We start from the raw sequence: 25,195 nt of genomic DNA on the forward strand, positions 1-25,195 counted from the left end.
AACCGGGGAGAGTTGACTGGAACAGCTTGTAGTTACCTGCCAAGAAATTGTGAACTTTAGTAAAAGGTAATTCTGGCAGGGGGAGATCGCGACCACCGACTCACGTACCACCTACCCAAATCGTACCCCAGACCCATTTCTAGACCTTTCTAAGCTCTACTGCGCAGAATCGGATATAGGAGGAGAATATGTTAATGATTTACAGGAAATATCATGGTTATGCATGAATACTTAATGAATATGCATGAATAAGTTCTATATATGGTGTCTAATTTTGAGACCTGGTGTGCGTTGATCATGAGAGGACTCGCTCACGCACCCGGCCGTTAATAAAGAAGTGTCTGCTTATCTACATCACATTGGTGTCGATAAGTTCTTCATTCCGAGATTTCGGTAACAAGAGCAGTATTTGTTTGGAGTAGCTGAAATGGCGTGCAGCATCCCAGGGATAGACTTTGTCATATACCTTTTGCTGTGAGCTCCTATAGACTATCAGAGAACAACTACCCAAGCTGCACAGTCCTGGTATAGTGCATGCAAATTATGCTTATTTGTTGCATGGCTGCTTAAAGCAGAGGCCAAAACTGGAAGGCAACATCAGTGACTCATCCTTTGGCCTGACTGCAACCATCCAGGGAATCCTGGAGTCACCTGCAGCTGTACCTTGGGTGGCCAAGCAAGCCCAGAGCACACTACTAGCATTCCCCAAAGGGCACAGAGCATGCTGTGTTTCTGGAGACATGCTAGTCACCCCCAAGATAGCACCTGGCTGCATTGCCTCTTCTTTCTCAGGCAGCTACAGGCAGTTCAAGGCTCCTTCAGGCTTTTGCTCTCAGGCATGGACCTTCCTCTGCACTTGGCCACCCCACTCTCAACAAACTGTTCTTCAGAATGTAGAGCTGACATGGGCCTGTGCCACGGTAAAGCTTCGCATCTCAGACTGTACACATGCACTGGCTGAGGGCAAATATCCTCACAAAGACAGAGCAGACTTGCTGCCTGTTATTCCATGAACAGCAATACAGTTTCTGCATGAAGTATTTCTTCTGAATATTACTTCTGAGTAAAGAGATGCTTCTATGAGAACTTTCCAAGAAACTGCACAGCAAAGAATGTTACTATTTTAAAATATTGCTTCTACTACAGTCATGTCACACACTAGGGATATCTTTTGAGGTAGGCAAAAAAGCCTGTGCCTGGGGAATGTGAATGAATCTGGGGAATATTAATCTTAATATATTACACTGATTATCACAATCTTCCACCTGGCAATAAAAACTGTGAATAAATACAAGGCAACACAAGTCTTCTCTTGCATAAAAGTCATTTGCCTTTGTAAAGATTTTTTTTTCCAACTTTTTTAATGATCGTTTGCCAATGTTGAAACATTAAAATGACAAGATCAGGATCTGTCTTGCATATTATTACTCTGCTCAAGACACTCTAAAGTTTCTTATGGCTTGCAGTGCAGTTTCTTACAGCTTGCAGTGCTCCAACACTTGCATTTTCCTTGCCGGTTGAGCAAGTTACATTATAGACAAGTGGCAACAGTTCCTGTTCCTCCCAATTCCATCTTACCTGAGCATTGATTTAAAGAACGAAGTCAAAATTTCTGAGTGACTAAGTATCCTTTATTGGCAGCACTGGGTGCATGGGGGATCGCTCCACCAAAGTCATGCACACCGAGGGAACCCCTCAGCCCCCTCCTTATACAAGTCACTCATGTCTATTCATCAACTTTCCGGGAACTCATTAACATATCTCACACCTGGACAATCAGCACATTCCATTCAAGGACCCAGCACATCTTCAAGTTAACAACATTAACATATCTTGTGCCTGGACAATGTCCTTGAGGAGTTGTCTCTATGCAGACTCTATTCCTTAGCGGTCATGTTTAAAGCCTCCATCTTCACCACGCTGCATGTACAACAGGAATGTAAGACAAAATGTCCCTTTTTAAAGATAACCAACCCAAGGACCTAGCAGTCTGTGCATCCGTCATGTTGCAAGAAGGGTCCCTGGACATTTCCCAACTTTAACTAAACATAGGTGCGTCATCCTTTAGATAAGTGGTACAGAATTCACTATTCAGCACCCCCCACCCTTTCTACTACTGATTCCCTTACACAAGTACTAATATAAAGAAGTTCCAGTGTTCAAGAGCTGTGTATTGCTTTGTTCCATGTACATTGCTTAGTGCATATTCATCGCATCCTTCAGTCTGCACAACTGGGCTGTCACTTGAGAAGTGCATTTCTCCCTTAATGAGGTCCAGACTCATTTATCTGGGGGAAAAATAAAAAGAAGTAAAACCAGCAAGGTCATTTGCAGTCTCTTAACAATGATAGTGCTATCAGAGCTTTAAAATGAGTGACAACATTAATTCTCTAAACTTTAAAGTCAGTATGGGGGACAATGCAGCCATCAGGAACAACACAGAAGCTGTTTTTCCAGGGGGGGAACCAAACAAAGAAGGAAAGTGCCTTTCTCCCCTTAAAACATCAATACTATCAAAACTGTAGGTCAGAAGGTGACCTGTTTCAAATTCTGAGCAAAATTCATCACTTGTCCAGTAGGAATATGACTTCATCAGACGTTTAAAAGACATTTCATTGTCCTCTCCTGTCACTGTTACAATGGCATCACACTGTGGAATTCCAATCACTTTTTTCCCCAACTTCCACTCCCCCCTGCTTTGAAACCAATGAGGATTCTTTATAATAATCCAAGGAAATCCTCTTCCTAGAGCAATGTTTCCATATTTAACATGTTAGGACATATTTAAACCTTGGTATTTTAATACATATTTTCAATAAAGGATCACAGAAAAACTAGTGGAAATAAAGATGTATGATACACAAACAACAAAATGTGTGTTTCATACACTGTTGTTGTCTAAAACTCCCAAATTCTTGAACTCAGATTTAGTGCTTAACTATATGTGCACAGAATTTAGGTCAAGTTGACCCTCTACAGTTGTCAAGAATGACAAATGAAGGGACTTCTAATCAAGAGAGTCAGATTTTGGAGAGACACAACAAAGAACATCTTATCTTCATGATGTAAGCCATGCGCACTTAAACTACCTTGTTTATGTTAGATTCTGATTAAGTTAGCTCTTATGGTCTTCAGCCTTGCCCTAGGAGTGAACCACCCTCATTATAATACTAAAAATGACACCCCCTAAGGGAAAGACCAGGCCCACTGAAAGACCCTTCCTCAGAGAACATGCATGGTAGCAAGATAAGTTAGGTAATGGATATGCCAATGTGTAGCCAATGATCTATACTGACCTGCCCTCCGGGTAAGATTTTGTGTATAATGTTTGTAACTTTGTACCTCGATAGGCTAGATTTGTTTGCTAGCATCCAGACTTGCGCAGCTCTGTAATAAAACAGTATCTTGTCTCAATGTGTAAGATCAGCTTGTTGCACACCGGGAACAGACTCGCATTTTAGAGACAACACTATGGTTCGGTTGCTGTCTCTCAAGTTGTTTCATTCGGCATGGACAAGACTGGTACTGCAGATCATTCCAAAGAGTGCATCAGGTACCGCGCAAACCACAAAAAGTTGTTGCTCTCTCCCTTAGGTGAAACAGTTTGAACTCCTACCCCCAGGGTTAGTTTGCACATTGTTTTGGGAGGCTTCTCTGTCCAGCAGTAACCTATCCACATATGGGTGAGTTCCAAAGCATAATAATCACATAGTTGTGGTGTGATGTGGTTGAACTAACAAGCACTGTTTGTCATAACCTAGTGTCTGCAAATGGCCATGCATATGAGTGCTGGCGTCTCAAAGCAGAGTCTGCTCAGAAGGGTAAATTGCTTATTTTAGCATCCATGGAGGAGGGAGGGCAGCTGTGAAGTCTGTGAGCTGCTTTGTCCCAGGAATGGTTCCTCTGTGTATATATAACAAAATGCAATCAAGTTTTGTTTGCAGGGTCTGTGGTACTCACTGTTCCCATCCATCTTTCTTCAGGCAGACTATTACATCTTCTCCTCCTCTTCCTCTGTTTAAGCCAGGCTTTCCAGTTGTTGTCCAGCTTAGCTTTCAGTACCACTCGCTGCCACAGGTGATTGACTGCTATGAAGAAGGAATTTTTAAATATTCAGTTGCTCTTTCCTATAGCACCTCCCTCCTCAGAAAGAAGCACACATTGCAAAGATCCTTCTCTCTATTTTTAAATAGTTCACATTAAATGTTATAATACACATGAATTATGCAACAGCTCTGCTAAGTTTATGGGTAGAACATATGGCATATTTCACATATCAGGATTCTACTGGGAAGTGCTCATTTTGTCAAAATCCATGAAAAAGAATAGTATTAGGTGAAATATACATTTCTGGGTTTGGTGGGAAGTCCCACACTCATGATCACAAAGATTACACCATCATGTGTTAGTCTCCAGACTTGATCTTCTGGCAGATTTTGCTGATATACTGATAAACAGCTTTTCTGTGAGGACTAAAGTGTTGCAAAAAGTAGCCCGCAAAAAATAAAATACATCAGCACCATTATGAGTCCATCAGTCAAGGTAATCAGTCATAATGAGGGCTCATAACTTAGTTATGGTGGCCATTGATAGCCATGCAGGCCTGCAACTGCTTACTGCCCATGCCACAAAAAACTAACTCCTCTTAGCTCATGATCTGGCTTGCTGCTGCTGCGGAGTCATTCTTCTACTCACATCTTTTTCCACTGAAGAGTCATTCAGTGCTTGCCTGTCCCCGTCACAGCAGTTCATGGCAACCTGTCTGTAGTTAAAAGACCCAGAGAGCTGGCCCATGCACTGGGTTTTTGGCAGAGAGGATCTGTGCTGCACTGTCTCTTGCTGTGATCCATCTCACTCTACATACAGACCTAGTCTGTTATTCCAGACCGCACTTCTGGCCCATTAAAACTGATCCAAAATAATGCAGCTCAGTGTTTAAACATATAGGAATGCCAAAATCCCAGCATTAGTCAAAGACACTTTAAAAACACTAAAAGTTTGCAAAGATAATGTAAGTGTAATAAAAAGAAGTCTTCACAGAATGGTAGTTGAAAGTCAAACTCCAGATATAGGTGAAATACATCTTCACATTCATCTGCAGGTTCTGGTGTGTATGAGGCTATGTACAAAACAGTGTGAAGAATCTAGCAATTATGATGAGTCTGATAGGCACACATCACAAATATTTAGAATTAAATTGTTCCTTCCACAGAGTCTTCATGTGCCCATCTGAATTTTTGAAGTTCCCTGGAATATCGTGCAACTTGTAATGTGGTGAAGAAGTTGAGAGAATTAGTCTGCTGGCTCAGAAACACAGTGTTTAGCATCATAAACACAGACAGTTGCTTGTCCTTGTGCCCATTTGCCTCCCAGCCCTTGCACCTCTGCTTAGCCTCTACAGCAACATACTGACCCTGCAAGTGGGGCTAGATTCACCTCTAAAATGTCTGCTTGAAATGCCCATTGCCATTGCTGCATCTCCTGTAAGAGCTCATCTTGTAAGAAGTTGCCTTTGGCCGTTCTAATAAATTTTCCTTTTGTTAAAAGCATTTACTTTCATGAAAGATGCAATAACATTTTTCATTATTTAAATCTTCTCAAAGTTCTATCAGACTGTTGAAATGTTCCCTCGAATGTGCCAATTTGCAAGTTCATGTAGTCCCTGTTAATTCTTCTCTGTAAATTAAGACTGTCAGTGTAGAAGTTTCATGACAGTATGTCCCTGTGCATCAGCATTTAGCTGCTCAAAGTTTGCTTCCATTAGACTATTTTACCCCACAGAGGCTGAGACAAGTTCATGGGTTATTTGGCATTTCACTGCACCTCTTTATCTGGAGAGTGTGAAGCTGCTTTCAGAAAGTTCATTCAAATGCAGGTGGATTGACTGGTAGGGTAGGCAGCAGAGGGGGTGGTGCTGATCTTCTCTGGTGACCAGCAACAGGACAAGAGGAAATGGAATGAAGTTGCATCAGGGAAAGTTCAGATTGGACATTAGGAAAAGGTTCTTCACTAAGAGAGTGGTTGGTCACTGGAACAGGTTTCACAGGGAAGTGGTCAGGGCACCAAACCTGTCAGAGTTCAAGGAGCATCTGGATGATGCTTTTAGTCATATGGGTTAGTTTTTGGTAATCCTTTGAGGAGCAGGGAGTTGGACTTCATGATTCTTATGGGTCCCTTCCAATATGAGACATTCCCTGATTCTATCATTCTGGGGTATGCTACTGGGAACTCTTGTCTAGCTTTAAAGTTTCAAACTTAATTTTGAAATGTTCTACAAGGAACAGATTAATTGCTTATGCTAAATAAGCAAATAATTTATTTGCCTTCACTTAGAGTGAAAAATAAGAATTTTGCAGCTATGCTAACAATTCTTAGATAGTACTGCTCTGCCTGTTTGTCTAATGCCATCTGGTTTAATTTATTACACATTTTTGCAATGTGTACTTTGCTATAAAAGAATATAATCGACTGCTTTTATAATCCTGTCTTAATCATGTCTTTTTCTTTTCTTTTTTTTTTTCCAAGTTATTAGTAAATGTTCATAATATTCGTAAGTTCCAAGGAGAAATCTCCTAGTTTCTTGGTCTTTGCTGTATTGGTTTAAAGAAAAAAATATCACTGCAGTAAGTAGTTATTCTTATGCACAGTACAAGAAAAACAAGCTTAATTTTTGATTCCTTCTCTGTCTTCCCAAAATTACTTGTGGTTTTTAAAGATTTTGAAGAATCATGGGTCACCTGCAGTGTAAAACTAATAACAAACACAGATAAAAATAATATGCATTCAACTATACCTCTGTGTGACTTGTTAAGAAAAGAACCCATACTGTCCTTGCCTCTATTGTACGGTGTACAGGTCAACTCTTCAGCAAAGTTATCTCAAAGTTGCTCCAAACTCTTGTTGCCCTAACACATACAAAGAACAGGACAAAGATTGCTCAACTGCTCTGCTGAAACAGCTGTATTTCCTATTGACTATGGCTTTGCTGGTTCTTTGATCTCCTACTGATTTGCCTGTGTCCATCCCTTGTTTTACATTTGGGTAGTGCACCTCACAAACCTAAACTTACCTTATTTTCTTCTGTTTGGACACCACTTGGGACAGTGAGGATCTAGTCCGCTACAGGAAAAACTAAAATTGCTCTACAGATTCTTATATAGGACCATTGTAAAGTGGGTTTTGTTCCAAAACATAGGCTTCATTAGCTCTAGAAAAGCTCAGTCTAGGAATTTCCTTTCCAAAGTGTTATCTGTACCATCAGTTCTGCCTTTCGCTTAGGAAGCAGGCACAACTACTTTTTAGAAGAATGTACTGCTACTTAGTGCTAAGACTACATTTTAAAAACTAACTTTAAAAAAAGGTTATGTCTTTACCACAATAGGAATAAATTTGTGAATGGGAATGAATTTTACTGAAGCCATTTTTAAGAGCCTTTGCTTTCTCTTACAAGTTGTATAAGTACCTGAACTTCATATACTTCAGGGCTTCATAAACACTGCCATGTCCCTAGGTGTTGAATCTTACGTGTAGACCTACAAGTTAACTGAAGGATGTATAAAACTCCACGTGGGCAGAGAGGTCCCTTCAGACTTAGCATCTGAAAGACGTTTTGTTTGTTTTAGCAAGTACTTAAAATGTTTTTATGTCTTTGAAAGCAGCCTCCACCCCCTATCTGTATTGACAAGTTTGGTTTTGTCTTTGCCAGTGGCCTATGAATAATTAACACAAGCACAGAGAGGGAACCTGTCCCCTTACAGTCACTCTTTGCAAAGTTCAGAATCCTTTCTTCAGCGTTTTCCAAGTGGCAGGTTCTGCAAAGTGTGTCTGGACACACTGCAGAGACCAGGTTTCTGCAACCATCCTTCGAAAAGAAACCATGGATCAGATCCTTCTTTTTACTCTAGCCTCAAATCCCAAACTGCCTATTACTCAGATCCTGAGATGCCTTTTATATTCCTGGAGAAACTAATTTCAAAAATGTAAAGAAAATACATACTGAAAGAGGCACAATAAATTCAGTTTTCATCCTTTGTTAATCAGACACCAGCCTGTTCCCCAAAACAGCATATGTACATTAATAGAAAACTTAAAAGTATATGTTTAAAAACAGATTTTATATATGCAATTTAAATATACATATATGGTTTAATTGTAATACACCTGTATAATTTATAGCATATATATTTATATTATTTATAACAACACTTCAGTAACAACATGTAAATTACTAAACAACCTTAGGAGTCTGGACAGGGCTCCTCTGCCTCAGGTAGCATCCTGAATGTGAAAAAAAGACACTGACAGTCTCTTGATGCTTCTTTTCTAGGACAAGAAGTCTTGAATTCCTTTCTGCTCTACAACAGAGCAGTGAATTTCTGAACTAACTATAATAATAAGGTTCTACATGTTGGTGGTTAGAATGTGGAGGTGCTTCAGATAAAGTTATATTTTCAGTCCCATTTTTCCAAGGCAAGCAATGTCAGCCCTAGCATTTCATATCCACATTAGCATGTTAGATGTATCAAAAACCTCACAGGCTGATGCCTTTGAGAAAACAAAACAATGTCTCCTTAATATACCAAGGTTTTTTTTCAGTCTTGCTACTTGTGTCTTAATCCCCAAACCCACTTTTTAAACAGTGCGCATAGGTCCCCCAAGCATGCAGAAAGCATGTGGCCAGCTGTAACCGACATAAAATATTCTACCTACCTAATTCTAACAAGATTAAGTCTATCTCTAGGAAGGGATTAATTCTCTGCAACTCATAACAAGTTTTTGTGGTAGAAACTGCACCAACTCAGCTTTGTGTAAAGCCAGCAGCAGTAGAAGACTACTACAAAAAACAGTCCCGTTTGCCCCACAGACTCTACTAGCAAGAAACAGCTCTGAGAAGTGAGCACTCATGGAGCGTACTTTCTGGAAATGATGCTTCTAATGCAAGTGAGGTGTGATGCCGCGATGGAGAGACGGGACGCTGCTTGATGCAAGCAAATGTCAATTTATTGTACACAATCACGAGTTTATATATATTTTCAGAAGCTGCCCGCTTTAAACAGCTTGGTTCTTTAGCTAAGCAATACATACCAGGCAATCCTTGATTGGTGGTTAACTAAAACAAAGGACACTTTAATAAGTGTTTACAGTCATCAATTAACAGCAAGGTGTTACCTCTCCTTGCTACCGTCCTTGGCACCATCCTTCCCCCACTCCCCTGTCCTCTCTCGGCAGGACTCATCCTGTTGATTGTTGTCTGTTCACATTCCTTGTCCTCCCAGGGTTCGTGACCTACAAGCTCGAGCACATTCCCCTCAGCTAACTGATTGCCGCCCGTGGTCCTGATTTCCAGCCTGCTCCTGCAGTGTGAGACTTTAGCTGATTGTATGACCCTCCCTGTAAAAGCAACCTTTATGGACACTGAAGGTCCTGACACAAGACCATGTCAATGTGGGGCAGCAGCACACGTAAGCGTATCTGCAGTGGTGACACTGCACTCTGCCTGGGTGACACAGCAGCAGTGCAGCCAGGAGATGACCTCCCTCCAGGTGTGCTCTCTGCAGGGACCTGGGCTATCCCTGTCCCCTTCCTGACTGATTGCACACCCCTGGGCATGGCCCTGCTGGTTTGTGAACATGTTGGTTACTGTCATGGTTTAACCCCGGCCAGCAACCCAGCCCCACGCAGCCACTCACTCACTCCCCCTCATCCAAAGGGAGGGGGAGGAGAATTGGAAAGGAATGTAAAACTCGGGGTTGAAATAAGAACAATTTAACAGGTAAAGCAAAAGCCACACATGAAAGCAAAGCAAAGCAAGGAATTCATCCACCACTTCCCATGGGCAGGCAGGTGCTCAGCCATCCTCAGGGGAGCTGGGCTCCATCACGTGTGACAGGGGCTTGGGAAGACAAACGCCATCCCTGCCCCTTCCTCCATTTATATACTCAGCATGACAACATATGGTACAGAACCTCTTTGGCTAGTTCAGGTCACCTGTCCCGGCTGTGCCCCATCCCAACACCCCGTGCCCCTCCAGCCCTTTCACCATCAGGGCCTGAGAAACCAAACCCCCTTGACTTAGTACAGACATCACCAGCAACAACCAAACCCTCCGTGTGCTGTCAGCATTGCTCTCACACCACATCCACACCACAGCGCTGCTCCAGCTGCTCAGAGCAAAATTAACTCCATCCCAGCTGAAACCAGGACAGTTATGAAGCCGGCAAGGAGGCACAGAGAATAACTTTTGGGGCTGTCTCAAGTGTTGCAGAGTGAGCAGCTTTGCATCTTCATACAATCACTGTTGTGTTGAGCTGCCAGGCCACTATGGCTCATAAATCCATTTAAGAGCTGACACAGCCCAGGAAACACTCATCCTCTGTGTGATTTGGAATTCCAGTATTCTCACAGTGAGCTTTGCAGTGGGGTCCAGCAAGAGTTCTCACTTGGAATTCTTAAATGGACCTTCCCCTTCCACAATGCCTGGTATGGCAGGTAGACTTCTTCTGTGGCACAGTGGCACAGAGATCATATCTCATTTGACCCACTAGATCACTGTGACCTGCTGCATGTAATAACCCTTGTGTTAGATGCTGGAGCACATCACATGCTTCTGCCACATGTAGGTTCCAGGTTTGTATTTTATCTGGCAAGCGACAAAGATTTATATTGGCCTGAATAACTTGTCCTTGAAGATGTCTGTTCATTTCTGCCAATTGTAAATTTGTATTTGCAATACATTTAGAGTACAACTCCTTACTAGTTTTCTCCCATTTCCCCAGTGAACAGAATACAGAAATGAGTCTTCTAAGGTTGTTGGAATCTTTCGTTTCACAGGCGCAGTGCAGAAATTTACTGTGAACTACTCATCATTGTTACTGTGGCTTTAAAGACATAGACTGAGACAAACCACTTGCTACCTTATGCAGTTCCTCCACTCTCCTTAAACGGCTGAGTTGTGTAAATCATGTCTCCTGTTTCCCCCATAGACTAGCCCTTCCACAGTGTCTCTGCAGAACTGAGTGCAACCATGCACTTGCACTATAAAAAGGTGTCATGATCTTTATGCAGTATTTCAATCCAAAAGCATTGTAGGAAATCTCTGCATGTATCCGTAAAGAAGAAAACTGCTGTATTCACAGTGTCTATAAAATAAAAGCATATTCCCAAGAGCCATTAATAAACTTTTTACCATTCATAACTTCATTTTTTTCATACATAAGTAGAAGTAAAAAGTATTTTCTTTTTTAAATCAGTGCTGGTTTGACATTTATACCAGGCCTAAACTTGACCCTAAAAGTTTACAAAGCATTAGAACATATAACCTCAAAATGTTTTCACTTGGAAAATTCTCCATTTATCAATAACATTGAAAATATTTATATTCATAGTATTTTTGAATAAAGTTATCTCAGAATTAAATCAGCCCTGGATAACTTTGAGTCACTTTGACCAATACAAGCTATAGCCAGAATAGTGCAGAAACCGAGATCCATTACATGGGGAACCTTCCCCTAATCTAGGTTCTGAATTAATTAATTTAATTCTATCGTGCCTGTTAGAAAAGATATATTTATCATACAAAATACATTAGTGTTACTATCTTTGTTGTAGCTTTTGGTGTCTAGTGCATATAAATTTGATATGTTATGCATATTACATGCGGACTGAATCTCCCATTAACTTCCAGGTAGTATTTTGCTAGAATAATTGTTGACTAAACACTAAAGATCTTCCTGAGGTCATTTTTGCTTTGAATTAGTAGATTTTACAGGCATCAAGCACCTCTTGCTGTCATTTCTGTTTAAAAATGTGATTAGCGTTATCTGCCTTTTGCTTTAAGAGAATCAAAATCAAAAGTGTCAAAAATGATTTTTCAGAAAGTGACACAAATTGTTGCAGAATTGAAGATTAGTCTGAAGAACATACGTTTTAGGATCATCACCATTGGTACTAGACAATTGCTGTGCAAATATTCCCATGTCACACTGAGCATGCAACACTTGTAAGACTCATACTCCTGTACAGGGAGAAGAACAGTTCTTGTTGTAGTACCAGGAGCTCATTAATTGAAAGTATTGTACAAAAAAGCCAAAGGATTCTGGATGAGATATGACATCTGTCTAAATGTTATGAAAGCTTATGCCGACCTCCACTTGAAAGGTCTAAATGCCACCTTTCATAAAACCAATTTCCTGCATATAAGTTACCAATCAACAAATTTACAGCACGTCAGTGGGCAGCTCAAAAGTGATTTGCAGACATTCTGACTCTCCTTTTGCCAACGTAAGAGGCAATGAAGAATCACAAAAGGAGGAATAACCGTTGCTTTCTGTCTTACTCTGGTCGATGACTCCCATCCCATGCCAGTTTTCAGGCCCTATACTAAACCATATAGGGTATGATTAAGTGCTGAACTCTGAATTTGGGGTTTTGTTATCTTCATGAAGTGCCTAAAAAAGCATGCTGCTGCCAATAAATTTCCTTCAAGATCTGCTTCTCCAGCAAAAATTGCTTAATCTTCTTAGCCATACGCTTGACTCCACACCTGTACCATCATTCTGATTTCCTTTACTCAAGCAGTTTGTCAAGCAATAAAGGTGCACACCACTGATATGTTTCTGGACAAAATATAACCCATGCTAGAATCTCAGATTTACTTCTAACTAGAATCCAGAGTTATTAACTGATTTCCTCTGTGTTTATCACAAACCCTCCTAGAGGACATTAAATGTTTGCTAATTGGATACAAGGCATAAACATTCTTGAAACACATGGGAGTCAGTATCTGGATCACAGTTTTGGCATATGTCCCTTTTTAGAGTTTCTCTACCTGCTGTATCACCATTTGTGTGTGGCACAGCTGTTTGGAAGCCCACTTTAGGTTAAGTGAATTATAGGCCACCTTCTGTTGGCTTGTCAACCTTACTGGTATCCCACACTGTCAGCATTACTTGTCCCAGCAGGATGTCCCAAAAGGAGGAAGCAAATTCCTTGCTACTTGTCATCTACAGGGTGGGGGTTTTTTTGTGTGGAATTTTAGGCCTATATCACCAGCATTCATGTACATTGAAAGCCATGTATGTTGTGAATGTCCTTCAGACAAGGCATAATAACAGCATTTTCCTAACATTGCTGGTTTAGATTGCTTAAGTTTGGAAGTTTGAGTACACTCAACAAATTCATGATGAAGCAAAGATACTGAAGACATTTAGGAATAATAAAGAATTATTACACTGGCTAAGTTTATGTGCCCTAACAACTGTTTTATCATAAGGAAAAGTGAGAAAAGTCTATGGTGAATAAGCAATTTATTAGGGAACGATCATGCAAACCCTTTCCTCCTTTTATTTCCTCTACATTCCCACAAACCATAAAAAAGGAGCATGCCTGAGACTAGGGTGTTACCAATCAGTGCAAACCCTTTTCAAACATTCATATTCAACGTGTAGAAATCAAAACCACTTACCATGAGCTATTAGTGTATTCACTTATGTGGCTGGCATGGATATCTACTTTAATCACTGTCATAGTCCAAGCGGTGTAAGCATTGCCTGGCACTAGCAGGAAGCTGCATTCATGTGAGAAAGTTTATCCACTTTCCTGCTCCTTGAGCCTAGCAGAATAGCCAAGAAACACATTTAAAGCTCTAATTCTGTTATTTTGCAAGTGTTGGAGAAGCAGATCATATTAACTTTTAGACCATAATAGTTTTAATGCATTACTACCAGATCAAAATTTCAAATTGTAGTTCCCTGACTTTTACAGACTTTCTCAGCTACATTTGTTTAAGATCTTGAAATCATTTTAAATCAGAGTCCAGTCTCACCACTCTTTATTCTCCTGTTCAGAACTGACTAGTGATTAGAGGTCTTCTTAAAACATATATTTGTAATGACCTGAGATAATTTTAAATATATTTGCAAAGAAAAGCATGCAGTATGAATACGTGACATGGGTAGCTATATATGTGTTGACCTTGTGTTTGGAAAGATAATTTGTTCTGTTCACAGAGAACCACACTCTTTGCTGTTATTTGAAGCAATTTTAGATTATTGAGCTGATGGACAAACTGATTGTTTTGCATGCTTCAAGCTCCAGCCTTTTCACGCAGCTGCAAGAAGCCACTTTGAATCCTAAACTGACATGCTTAATTGTAAATTATTGGTCTATTTTAGAAAGGCCTGTGATGTTTGAGCTGCTAGGTGGGCACTTAGTCAGAATCCTGTAGTAGAAACAGCACTTGTTGGAAATGTCAACGGAGCAAAGAACTGAGTACAATTTGTAGATACTTTGGACAGACCCTGAAAAAGCAAGCATGGATGTCACACGGAAGACTGAGGAAAAGGAAGGATAAGAGCCCCATTTGGGTTCTCTGTCATCATTTTAGATTTATGGATCAACACAATGCACTTTACAGTGAAGGGGTGAGCTTCTGTATAGCGCATTTAACTTGAGGACAAAAGACTCGCTTGTCATAGCTAACTTCCAAAGAACATGTTGAAGTAGCCAATGAAGCAACATGTCAAAATTGCTACTCTGGAAAATTATATAGTGATGCTGTAGAAATTCAGTGAGAAGTAATTTTCTGTGAGAGAAATAGGGCTGGTATAGCTGGTTTTAGTGTGACATACTTGCAGTGTATCAGTACAATGACAGTATTTTCAGCACTGGAAGGGATGCAATGAATAGATGACCAAGAAAGACATGCCACATGAATAATCTGCTTAATGACTTGAAGTTTCAAAGGACAAGCCTGTAAATTTGGTATGGGCTTAATTATAAGTGATCTCATAACGAAACAATGAAACAAAGTGTACATGCTCATCTTTCTGGTTACATATTTCCTAGGTTTTTTGTAACTCCTTGTTGTCACCTAAAACTTGTATTTTCTAACTAATTTTAAAATAAATTCAGAACAGTTTTATGACTAAATGGCTGTCACCAAGAACTTGTAATATCCCTGCTTAATGTGTTTGACTTTTCTTTAATGAAGCTATGCATTTGATAATTGAAAGATTTTGATTACCAGAAAATGATCAGTAACTTTCCACAACAATAGTAGTGGGATGCATTCATTTTTTAAAACAAAACTCAAGACCTTACATTTTTTAAGCTATTATAAAAATCCATTATCTGAAATGGAGCTCTCAATATCAGTTTTCATGAAGGTTTGATAATGATTATATTGCAAAATATATTAATCATTATGAAAGCAATTACCCTGTGTCTGTAAAGTCATAGACTATACTCAAGGAAATTTGAAGTGCCCACGCAGAGAGAGCTATACTGTAAATTTTATTTCTCCAAAAGAAGCTGCTTATTCTATTAGGGAATCCTTTCAACTAAAACATAAAGCATAAAACATAAATGACAGTGATTCTGTAATTCATTTGTATGAATAATCACTGGGCTGCTGCTTCTGCAGCTCAGATTGTAGAATTAGGTTGCAGTGCTTCTCTGTAAAGTATTTCTCAGCAAAAATGTTATCAGGAACAGGAGTTTAAAATACCTCTGTGTTGTTCATAGATATGTTTAAGAAGTACATTCTCAGAACAAGCAAGGGACAAAGCAGCACTAAACCGAAATTTTAACATTTCTGTCTGTCCTGGTATTAGCAAGTTATACTGTTGATGTAAAGGTGTACAGTTTTCTGGTCCTATTCCTCTGCAATAGCCAGGGTACTATGTTCTTATGCACCCACTTCAGTAGGTTAGAGTGAAACCACAAAGGCTTCATCTGTATAAGTCAAGTAAAGAGTGCTAGGGAGCATACCCAGGAGCTCGGTCATCTATACAGCCTTTATCACATTTATAGTGCCACAGCCCTTTTTTGCACAGCTGTGAGATTTAGCAGCATTCCAAATAATTCCTGGGCATGGTTCAGGAGTTAGCGCTGGAACAGGAGCCTCACTGGCAGCAGCCATCCTGGAGATGGGTGAATTCAGTACCATGGAAGAGGTAGTTCTGAGCCACCCCAGCTGCGAATAGTGACAGTCATGTTTAATTTAGTACTACAGGCAGCTGAGGTTTCTGTGGCTCTGCTGTGTTGACGCAGAGGTGTTTGCCTGGGCAGTGGGAGTGAGCCTGCAGGCACTGTGATGACTCCTGAGAACAAGTTAAATGTTCAGCACACGGCCTTGCTTTTCCTGTTGGTGTGCTTCATAACTATTAAGCAGTTCTTCATCTTGGTCTAAATCTCTTCCTTGGCCCATGCATTCTACTTCGGGCTGGATCTCTAGGGATACCTGAGAGCACTGCAGGTAACTGCGGCTCCTTTCCCTGTGCTAACAAGGAGTCACTGAAGGAGCCATAACCTTTTAGACAGGGACCAGGATTTTTGCCTTGGCACAGGAGGCTTGCAACTGTAGCAAACAAGACTAGGTGAACTGCACACTAGTAGAAAACTTACAGATCTGCTTATTTTCCTTTCTTTGGTTATTGCTTTTCTCAATACAACAAGAGGAAAAAAAATCATTTTCACAGTGGCTTTTGAAGCAAAACCAGTTCTTGAAAGTGATGTTGCCTTGAGATAAAGATTTAATGGGGACGTTCTTTTCTGAACTTTGCTGTACAATTGCGTAGTGTTTTTCCCATGGTTTGCCTTTTCTTCCAGCATTCCTTAATATGGTTGCAGTGTAGATGATCACAATACTTCTAAACCACCTCAGCCAAGCAAAGCTACTTTCCTATTTCCTCAATTAGTTTTCATAGGTAATTGTTTTGTGATCACAAGTTTGAATTTTTGCTGTTCATTTACACCAAAGTTGATAAAACATTTAAACATAAAATTCAGAAATAAGACATTGCAGTTTCCTGACATCTCAGCTCTACTATCTCAAAGATAAAATCTTCAGTATGTTTATTTTCAGGAAGTTTGACATGTTAATACCCAGAAAATACCTGTATATCTCTCTACAGTCTGTCTCTATACCTGTCTATCTCTCTTAGACAACTGCAAGTCTGGGATTACTCTAGTACTTGTCAGTGAACAAAAGGCACAGTTATATATGGTACCAATGGGAAATCTGACTTAGACACAAAAACAACTAGGCTCAGTGCAAAGGCTGTTTCATCTTTTGGCTGACTGAAGCAATCAATAATATATTTTCTTCTTCAGTTTATTTCTTTGTCTGGTATGCTGTTGTGTCCTTGTGCTGACTGATCTGGTCAGTAGGGTCCTTAATTCAAGACTAAGTAGCAATGTCCTACCTTAATTATAAAACAAGAGGACTAAGCAGAAAGAACTAATTCACACTCTTCAACTTAAATTTAGGTATGGTCCAACATTCAAGAACCACCACAGTGCACTGAACACTTACCGCCACGTGACTGGGAAATTACCCAACATGTTACGGTCTCACAAAGGAGAACAAAACAAAGGCAGGGATGAGAATGTGACACTGTAACATTAAAGCGCCACGGCACAACCCCCTTATCAACCTCTTTTCTCCCACAGCCAGCTCAATGGCATCCACAGGGCTCACTCCAGTGCAACTGCGTCTGTCTTGTACTGGGAAACCCCAAACTGGACCTAGTGTCCGTACAGAGCCTCGCCAGTGCCAGGAAGAGGGAAGCATCACCTCCTCACCTGGCTGCCTGTGCTCTCACTGGTACAGCCCAAGGCACATCTGGCTATTTATGCAAGGCATGGTGATGTCTCCTGTTTGCCTTGTCCACCACAACCCCCAGATCCTTTCCTGCAAAGCTGCCACCTCAGCAGCCAGCCCCAGCCCCAGCCTACCTTCATGCGTGGGGTTGTTGCATCTCAGACACAGGACTTTGCACTGCTGAGCTTAAGGTCCAAGCTTAGATTAGGATCAAGTTCAAAGACTGAATCAGTGGCTGTTTCTCCTCAGTATCATACAGGGGAGTGCTTGGATCCAAGGATCCAAGAACTGCAGCAGTGTCATGTGTTGGATGAACATTCAGCTGCTGTTGTGGGGAGGGGGAAGCAGCTGCATTCCAGTGCAGTTGCTTCAACTACTGGAATAGTTGCCAAATACTGGAGACATAGGGTGAAAAATAACCCTGCAGTTTTGGCTGTGAGGAGCTGGTGTGAGTTAGCGAGCCTTCAAAAAACCAACGTCAAGAGAGTTTCTGTAACATATTCTAAACTTGTAGCTTTTGTTGTTTAAAGCTTAACACAACATGCTGTTGTATGTCTTGTACTGTGGTATCTTTCCCACAGTGATTTTTCTCTCACCAGTGGTTTCTTATCCCAGTCTTTCCCTTTCTCTTCCACCTTTTAATTCACTTAGAAAACAGAAACCATGTCCTTATCATCAAAATCCAGTTTTCTTTACAGTATGCCTTTTCCTATTCCCCTCATTTTAATATTATTATTAATTGTATTATCAGATACAATTAATCGTTTCATCAGAGAATAATATTAAAACCTTCTTAATTTTGAAGTGTGTTTGTCAGGTTCAGAAAACAACTGCATATCTTTTAATTCTGAGGTTCAAAGAAATCTGAACAAAACAACCAACCAACTCATCATAAAAAGCGTAACTTGTAATTCACCATGCCTTCTCCAGTCCTACTTATGAAAATAATGTAAAACTGGATTACTCCTGAATTGAGCCCAAAGAGTTTTGATGAGGCAAACAGGTCAGATGTCAGAGGTGAAAAGGATCCCAGAAGAGTAGCCACATACCCCTACATACTGTGTGACACATACGTGATGAAATTCTGTTTCAGTGAGAAAGTTTCATGAAGAATCTGTAAGAAGTTCCTTGTCTGGTTTCTTCCTTACAGGGGCAGAAGGAAGAATATTTAATCCTCTGTTATCGCCTGCTAGCTCACCTGCTCCTAGGCTGGCCCTATGACAGCATCCCTCTCCTTTTTGCTGCACTCATTCCTGCGCTACTCAGGTTCTCTTCAGTGCCTTGTTCCCTGTGTGGTATCAGTATCTCTTCAGCTCTGCATCAACAGCTATCTGACAGGTCACCTTTCCTTCCTTCTATTTCCATTACTGATTAGACGTATTTAAAGGTCCATTTGTTCTGTTTCAGCTACTAACAGCCTGATCAGGATAGCTGTGCAGTATGCTGTTAACAGCTTAAGCACTACCACTAAACCGTGCATTATTTTGTGTGTGTGTTTAAACATTATTGCTTGACTGCTACATCCACTTACTGTGACATTAGTTGTTAAAGATAAGCATATGAACAATTTGATGATGCATAGAGAAAGATAGTTGGGGTTCATCTGTGAACTTGCACTGAAAATGTGGAATGACGTCTGTCATCCAAGGTGAATATGCAAATTACTTCTGCTAAGTAGGAGAAGCGACCAAAATACTAGGCTGATTCTTGAGAGGACGGGGTGATCAACAAAGCAAAGAATCTCTTCTGTGCTTGATCTGGGTTTTTTTTTGTTGTGCTTTTTGTTTGTTTATTTTTGAATTCAGAATTAAGGCATGTTTTCATTATAACAGCTCGCAGAGGTCCATCAAAAAGAAGTCAAGGACTATGCTTATTCTCCATTTACCAACTGTGAGTTCCTGCCCAGAGGTGATCTACACAGCTGAAAACTATCTCACTCTAGGACCAAACTGGTGTACTTTGGTGTTTGTCCTTGTTTTGGGTCCAGACTTTTTGGTAAATTGTTTGAGAAATAGCTTTTTGCATTCTGTAAAAACTGATAGAAAAGAACATACACTAGAGGGCAAAGCTCTGTCAAATCTGTGTGGTATTAAGCCTACAGTAAATAACAAGTAGTATTAGACTCAAGCAGCGTAACACACTGAAGAGACAAGATATTATGAAAATAAATGTTAATGAGATCGATGTTTAGTTCTCTAAACAACTGAATGAATCCTTTGCTAGCAATCATTAAGTATTGCTAAAACACGCATTCAAAGAGAGCTCAATGAGGTCAGGAATTATTGCTAGGGTTAATATCAGGTTAAAAATGGATGTAGTCCACAGCAACCTACAGCAGAGTTCATTCAGCGTGTGACACAGTGGTTGGATAGAGAATCAGGATGCTGGGGTTGTGTCCTTCATGTGAGTCACACTGCATCTTTTATGTGCAGCTTTCCATCCTACATGGGAAATTCCACTTCTAACAAAGTATTTCTGATCTAGTTATTTATCCAGAACGTTGTACTGGGTTTGGCTGGGGCAGAGTGACTGTTCATCCCAGCAGCCCGCGTGGGGCTGGCTGGGGTCTGTGCTGGGAACAGCGCTGAGCACACAGGGCTGTTCCAGTCGCTGCTGAGCGGGGCTTGCCCAGAGCCAAGGGCTTTGCTGCGCCTCAGCCCACCCCACCAGCGAGCAGGCTGGGGGGCACCAGGAGCTGGCAGGGGACACGGCCGGGACAGCTGACCCCAGCTGGCCCCAGGGACGGCCCCGACCATACGGCGTCACGCTCAGCATGTAAAGCTGGGGAAGCAGAAGGAAGGGGGGGCGCTGGCAGGGATGGCGTTTGTCTGCCCAAGCCCCCGTCACCCTGATGGAGCCCGGCTGCCCTGGGGATGGCTGAGCACCTGCCTGCCCTGGGCAGCGGTGGGGGAACTCCTGGGTTTGCTTTGCTGCTGTGCGCGGCTTCTGCTTTGCCTCTTCAAGTGTCTTTGTCTCAGCCCAGGTGTCGGGAATGAGCAAGTGGCTGTGTGGGGCTGAGCTGCCTACTGGGGTGAAACCATGACAGTCCTGTAAAGCCTGATAGATCCAGTGTCTTTCAACGATCAGGGTCAACCCCCCCCCAATGTTAAAAAAAAAAAAAAAAAGAGAGAGAAAGGGAAACACAGCTAGAAATTCAACAGATTCAACAGTTACCCTTTATAACATGCTTTTGGTTTCATATATGTTGGTTTAATGCATTAAATAATCATAGAAGTTTTTATTTACTAAAGATTGATTGGTTTGCATTAGCCTTTAGAATCTATTAGTTACCTTTTTTCCAATCCCCCATCACTTAGGTGTGATACTAAGTGAAGAAAGGTGTACAAAAATTAAACACATCTGTGTTGCTGAAATCTCCCTCAAGGTTCTTGAAACCTTGCTTTGTTTACAGTGTGTTATTTCAGGGTCTTGTTTACTATGATTTAATGGTAGTCATTCTCATCATTTTATGCTAATACACATTACATACAAAAACATGGGTAGGGCCTCTTCCTCAGGATTTTAGCCAAGTCTGCTATTGTAAGTGCTGAGAGAGAAAGACAAAACTGTTAAAATCTGGTAAAACCGTAAATGTCTTACTCCAAATTTTCAGGTGTCTTTGACAATGCTAGGAGATTTAAACCACTATATTCTGGTTTAAAATGCAATTTTCAAATTGACATTCTCCATTAACAACCACAATATGTTCAACTTCAAAACCCTTCATAGATCCACAACAGATACGTGTTCTTCAAAGCAGGGAACATAGGGATGAAGCTGTCTGTTAAGAAGGGCCGTTAAAAAGATAAAGTACTGGGAGGTAGAGTGTAGGTAGCTATAAAATACAATATAAGCAGACCAAAGTAAACAGATTAAAAAAAAAACCCCTTCTTACTGTAAAACTACAGCAGCAAAAAAGGTGAAGTCATTTAACAGTGGAATAAAGGAGACTATGAAGAGAATAAAATGTCTGAACAAGTGGAAGGTCTGTCTGGGCAGGGAGTACAGAAAAGATCACAAGCTCTGTTAACTGGAAAAAATTAATAAGGTCAAAAAGTTATTCCTCAGTAATCTTTGCTAAAGAATTACAAATAGTAAATACTCTTTCAAGCACTGTGTGAGTAAGAAACTTACCAGGAAGTCTTAATACTGACAGATGTTCAACACATTCCTCGAGCACTCACAGAAAGTAAGTCTGTAGAAGAAAAATTAAATTAATTCTCTACATTAGTGTTCCTTGTGTAGTAGCTCCCACACCAGAGCATTTCTCCCCAGAGAAAGAGGAGGAACTGCTTCAGAAAGAAGCATCAGTAGAATGTGTTGAAACAGCTAAGTTGAATAGTATCACAAGATATCACAAGATCACAAATCACAAGAACCAGCTGTACCCACCCAGAAACTAACAGAACTCCACTGTGAATTTGCTGAAGTGTTGAGTAATAGGTTACACAAATCAACCTCAGTATGGAAGGAATAGAAGGAGATGAAAATGGAGGAATGCAAGGCAGTACAGGTCCATAGGTTTCCTATTTATACCAGGCAAACCTGTAGAAACAGCAATCAATAACGGAACTTGAATGGCATATAGATAAATATGATATACTGGAGAAAATCAACCTAGCCCCGATAGATTAGAGACATTCCTCAGAAACTACTAATTAGATAAATGAAGGTATGAATAAGGATAGAAAAGTATGCTGATCACTTAAGATACTTACTCTTCCCTTCAAAATACAATCAAGTCTCTCATCAACAATCATCACATTGCGAACAAAGCATTTTTATTTATTCCTTACTGAAAATCAGAGTAAGCGCTCAGATTTAAATGAAAAGGAATAACTAGAGAAGCCCGCAGGGATCTTAAATTTTGGTATTCAAATATGATTAAGTGGGATAGAAAAAGAGAGCAAAGTGACATGATTTTTTGGTTACCCAAAACTATTCAGGGTAGTAAAAAGAAAAAAAAAATTACTGCAGAAAGTTGTAGAAAAACCTCATGGTACTAAATGGCAATATAAGTAAAAGCTCATATAGAACAAAGCATATAAGAAAAAAAAAGAAATAGTCCGTCATCTGAGTAGACAACAAAAGCCTTTGAAATGATCTATAGCAATTAAGAAGAGATCATGGAGAATGCGAGCTAGATCTGTGCTGTAGTTAAGGTGCAGCAACAGTGGGATGGCTCCCTAAGGGATGGTGAGCCTGGAGCCACCAGGGATACCACAACCAGCAGGTCAGGACCCTCGTCAGCCAGGGACAATTCCACAATCCACAAGCAAAGGAGCGGGATAGATCTAACCAAGAGTCCAGGGCACAAAGCAAGCATGGTGACAAGGTCAAGCTAGAAAGCAAACGTGCAGGTCAGGGTTAGGATCAGGTCCAGTGATGAACGGGCAAGGCAGGGCTGAGGTCAAGCCAAGAAGTCAGCTCACAAGTTGACATCCAGACCAAAGGGGCTCTAAAGCTAGGTACAGACATGGCAGTAGTTAAGCTGAAGAGTGCCTCCAGCATAGTTCAGACAGACTAAGGCCAAGAGCTGAGTGGGAATAGAGTTTTGGGGTCCATGGGTGTGTGTGGAGGCTCCAGGTGAGGCAGATTAGGGCTATTAGGGCACTGACACCACAGTGTCACACAGACCACAGTTAAACAGTAGACGTCACTAGAGGGACCTGTGCCTATCAATTGTATGTGTTCAAGAAAAGATTAGACAAAGTCAAAGAAGAGAAAGAAGCCCAACGAGACAGATTAAATATAGTGATGCAAATGTTTCTTTTAGTTCAGGAACTCCCATCCACTGCATGGCTGGCAGCTGTGGTCATCTGTATGTCCATGTGAATGTAGGTACCTATGTGGTCACATGCTCCTTCTGTGAGCATCTACTGCTTGCTCACATGAGATAGACCCTAGGCTAGCTGGGTATTGTGCCCAGTTCATGGGGACATTCTTGTATCAGGTTCAAACGGGAGATAAGAGCTGGATCATGCCACTATATGATTCACTACCGTTGTGAATAGTCATGAGCACTTGAACTATGCTGAAACCTAACCTGCCCTTTTGCTAAGCTCCCCTGCTTGCTGAGATTGTTTGCACAAGCAGAACCAGGAAGCGAGGCCTATGGGTTATGTACCCATTCTTCTGTATTTGAAAGATTCTTCCTTCTAACTTCATAAGAAGGGAACAATTAGCAGAAGAAAACCTCTTATTCATTAAAATATGATTTCTTTTGATACCAATAAATTATTAAATTCTCTTTTACTTATGTCACTTGTAGACAAAATAGTATCCATTAACAACAAAATAGTACAGATATTTGAGTGTCAGATTTAAGCACAAAGCAGCTAACCGTTTAGTGTGAAGCTGAATGGCTTTTTTTGCCCACATGTGGAAGGCTTTCCAGCCAGTTTTTGGGAGCATCTACTGACTCCAGAACATCATGTAATAGCATATTTCCTCTTCCCCAGATGCTGATCACTGCTCAGAGTAGAGCTAATGGCAAAGCAGTGAGGTTTTCTGTTTCTGTTTATTCACTAGTGACTTAGATCATTCCCAGTATGCCTGAACACACCCAGAGGGTCAGACTCAGAGCCCTGTGTTTCAGGAGAGCATCTCACAGAAATGGAAAAGGCCCCCTATTCTGCTCTTCATGATAACAACAACAAAAAAACCCAAACTAGTAGAAACAGCCTGGTGGTCTACTTCCCCAGTGCCACATCTCTGATAATGGCTGGACCTGAATGCTTCTTCAGACAATGCAAGCATCAGCCTTCATCCACTACCTGGTTAGGTGTTTGCAGTGGTAGACACCGGTCTTGGACTCCATGCATCTGAGTCCCTTTTTTCACCAGCGTCTGGGCCTTGAAGAGCACAGAAGCACTTACCTTGATACAAGTGTAACAGTTTCAAAGCTCTACATTAAGTCAATGGCTGCAGCCTTATTTCACATTTTTCACTTCAGATGGACAACTATAATGCTCTGGTGGCCACTTTCTTTCAGTGTACAATTAACCAAACACATTAAGGTAGGAAGAGAAGGAATGTATTTCCTTCTGCAGTGTAGGGATTTTCAGCATCTGGCTGCAGTGAGTGATGAGGTGCTAATGACATGAGTAATTGTCCTGACTGGCATGAAGATCCCTCTTTCTTCTTTAGCTCTATGCTGTGCATTTGGAGCTGGAAAGGAAGGAAACCTCTACAAAACCCCACCCCCAATGCAAGTCAGTTTGACTGGCAGGTTTGGGATTGTCACTTGCTCATTAATCAGGTTCATCAGCTGGAAATACTCAAGCCTGCTTCACTCCCTGCCATTTTCAAAGGCTTCAGACACTGCTAGAACAGAAGCCTTTCCTGATTTCAGTGGCTTAAACTGTAGTAACCCAAAGTCTGAAATGCTTCAGACCAGAAAAAGGTTTCTGGAATTCTGTTACAAGGTACTTACTTGAGAATTTTGTGTGCTCTAATATATGAGGACAAAGAAAATAATCTAATATTCTCATCTGTCATTCATTTACGGGCTATGTTAACTGCTTTCACTCATCTTTGTCTCTGAAAAATGTTATGGCCTGACAGAAAAAAGAATACACTTTTCAACATTCT

General features: G+C 40.8%; 1 long non-coding RNA gene across 1 annotated transcript; it reads right to left on the reverse strand.

Moving 5' to 3' along the window:
- Positions 1 to 1,223: 1,223 nt before the first annotated feature.
- On the reverse strand, positions 1,224 to 21,882 carry LOC130152893 (uncharacterized). Its single transcript, XR_008823129.1, has 3 exons — positions 21,737 to 21,882; positions 3,961 to 4,088; positions 1,224 to 2,288 (listed from the first exon to the last, which is right to left on the reverse strand). It is a non-coding gene; the product is annotated as an uncharacterized LOC130152893 (long non-coding RNA).
- Between the last annotated feature and the right edge of the window lie 3,313 nt (positions 21,883 to 25,195).

The sequence above is a fragment of the Falco biarmicus genome, chromosome 7, assembly GCF_023638135.1.
Source record: "Falco biarmicus isolate bFalBia1 chromosome 7, bFalBia1.pri, whole genome shotgun sequence".
NCBI lineage: Eukaryota > Metazoa > Chordata > Aves > Falconiformes > Falconidae > Falco > Falco biarmicus.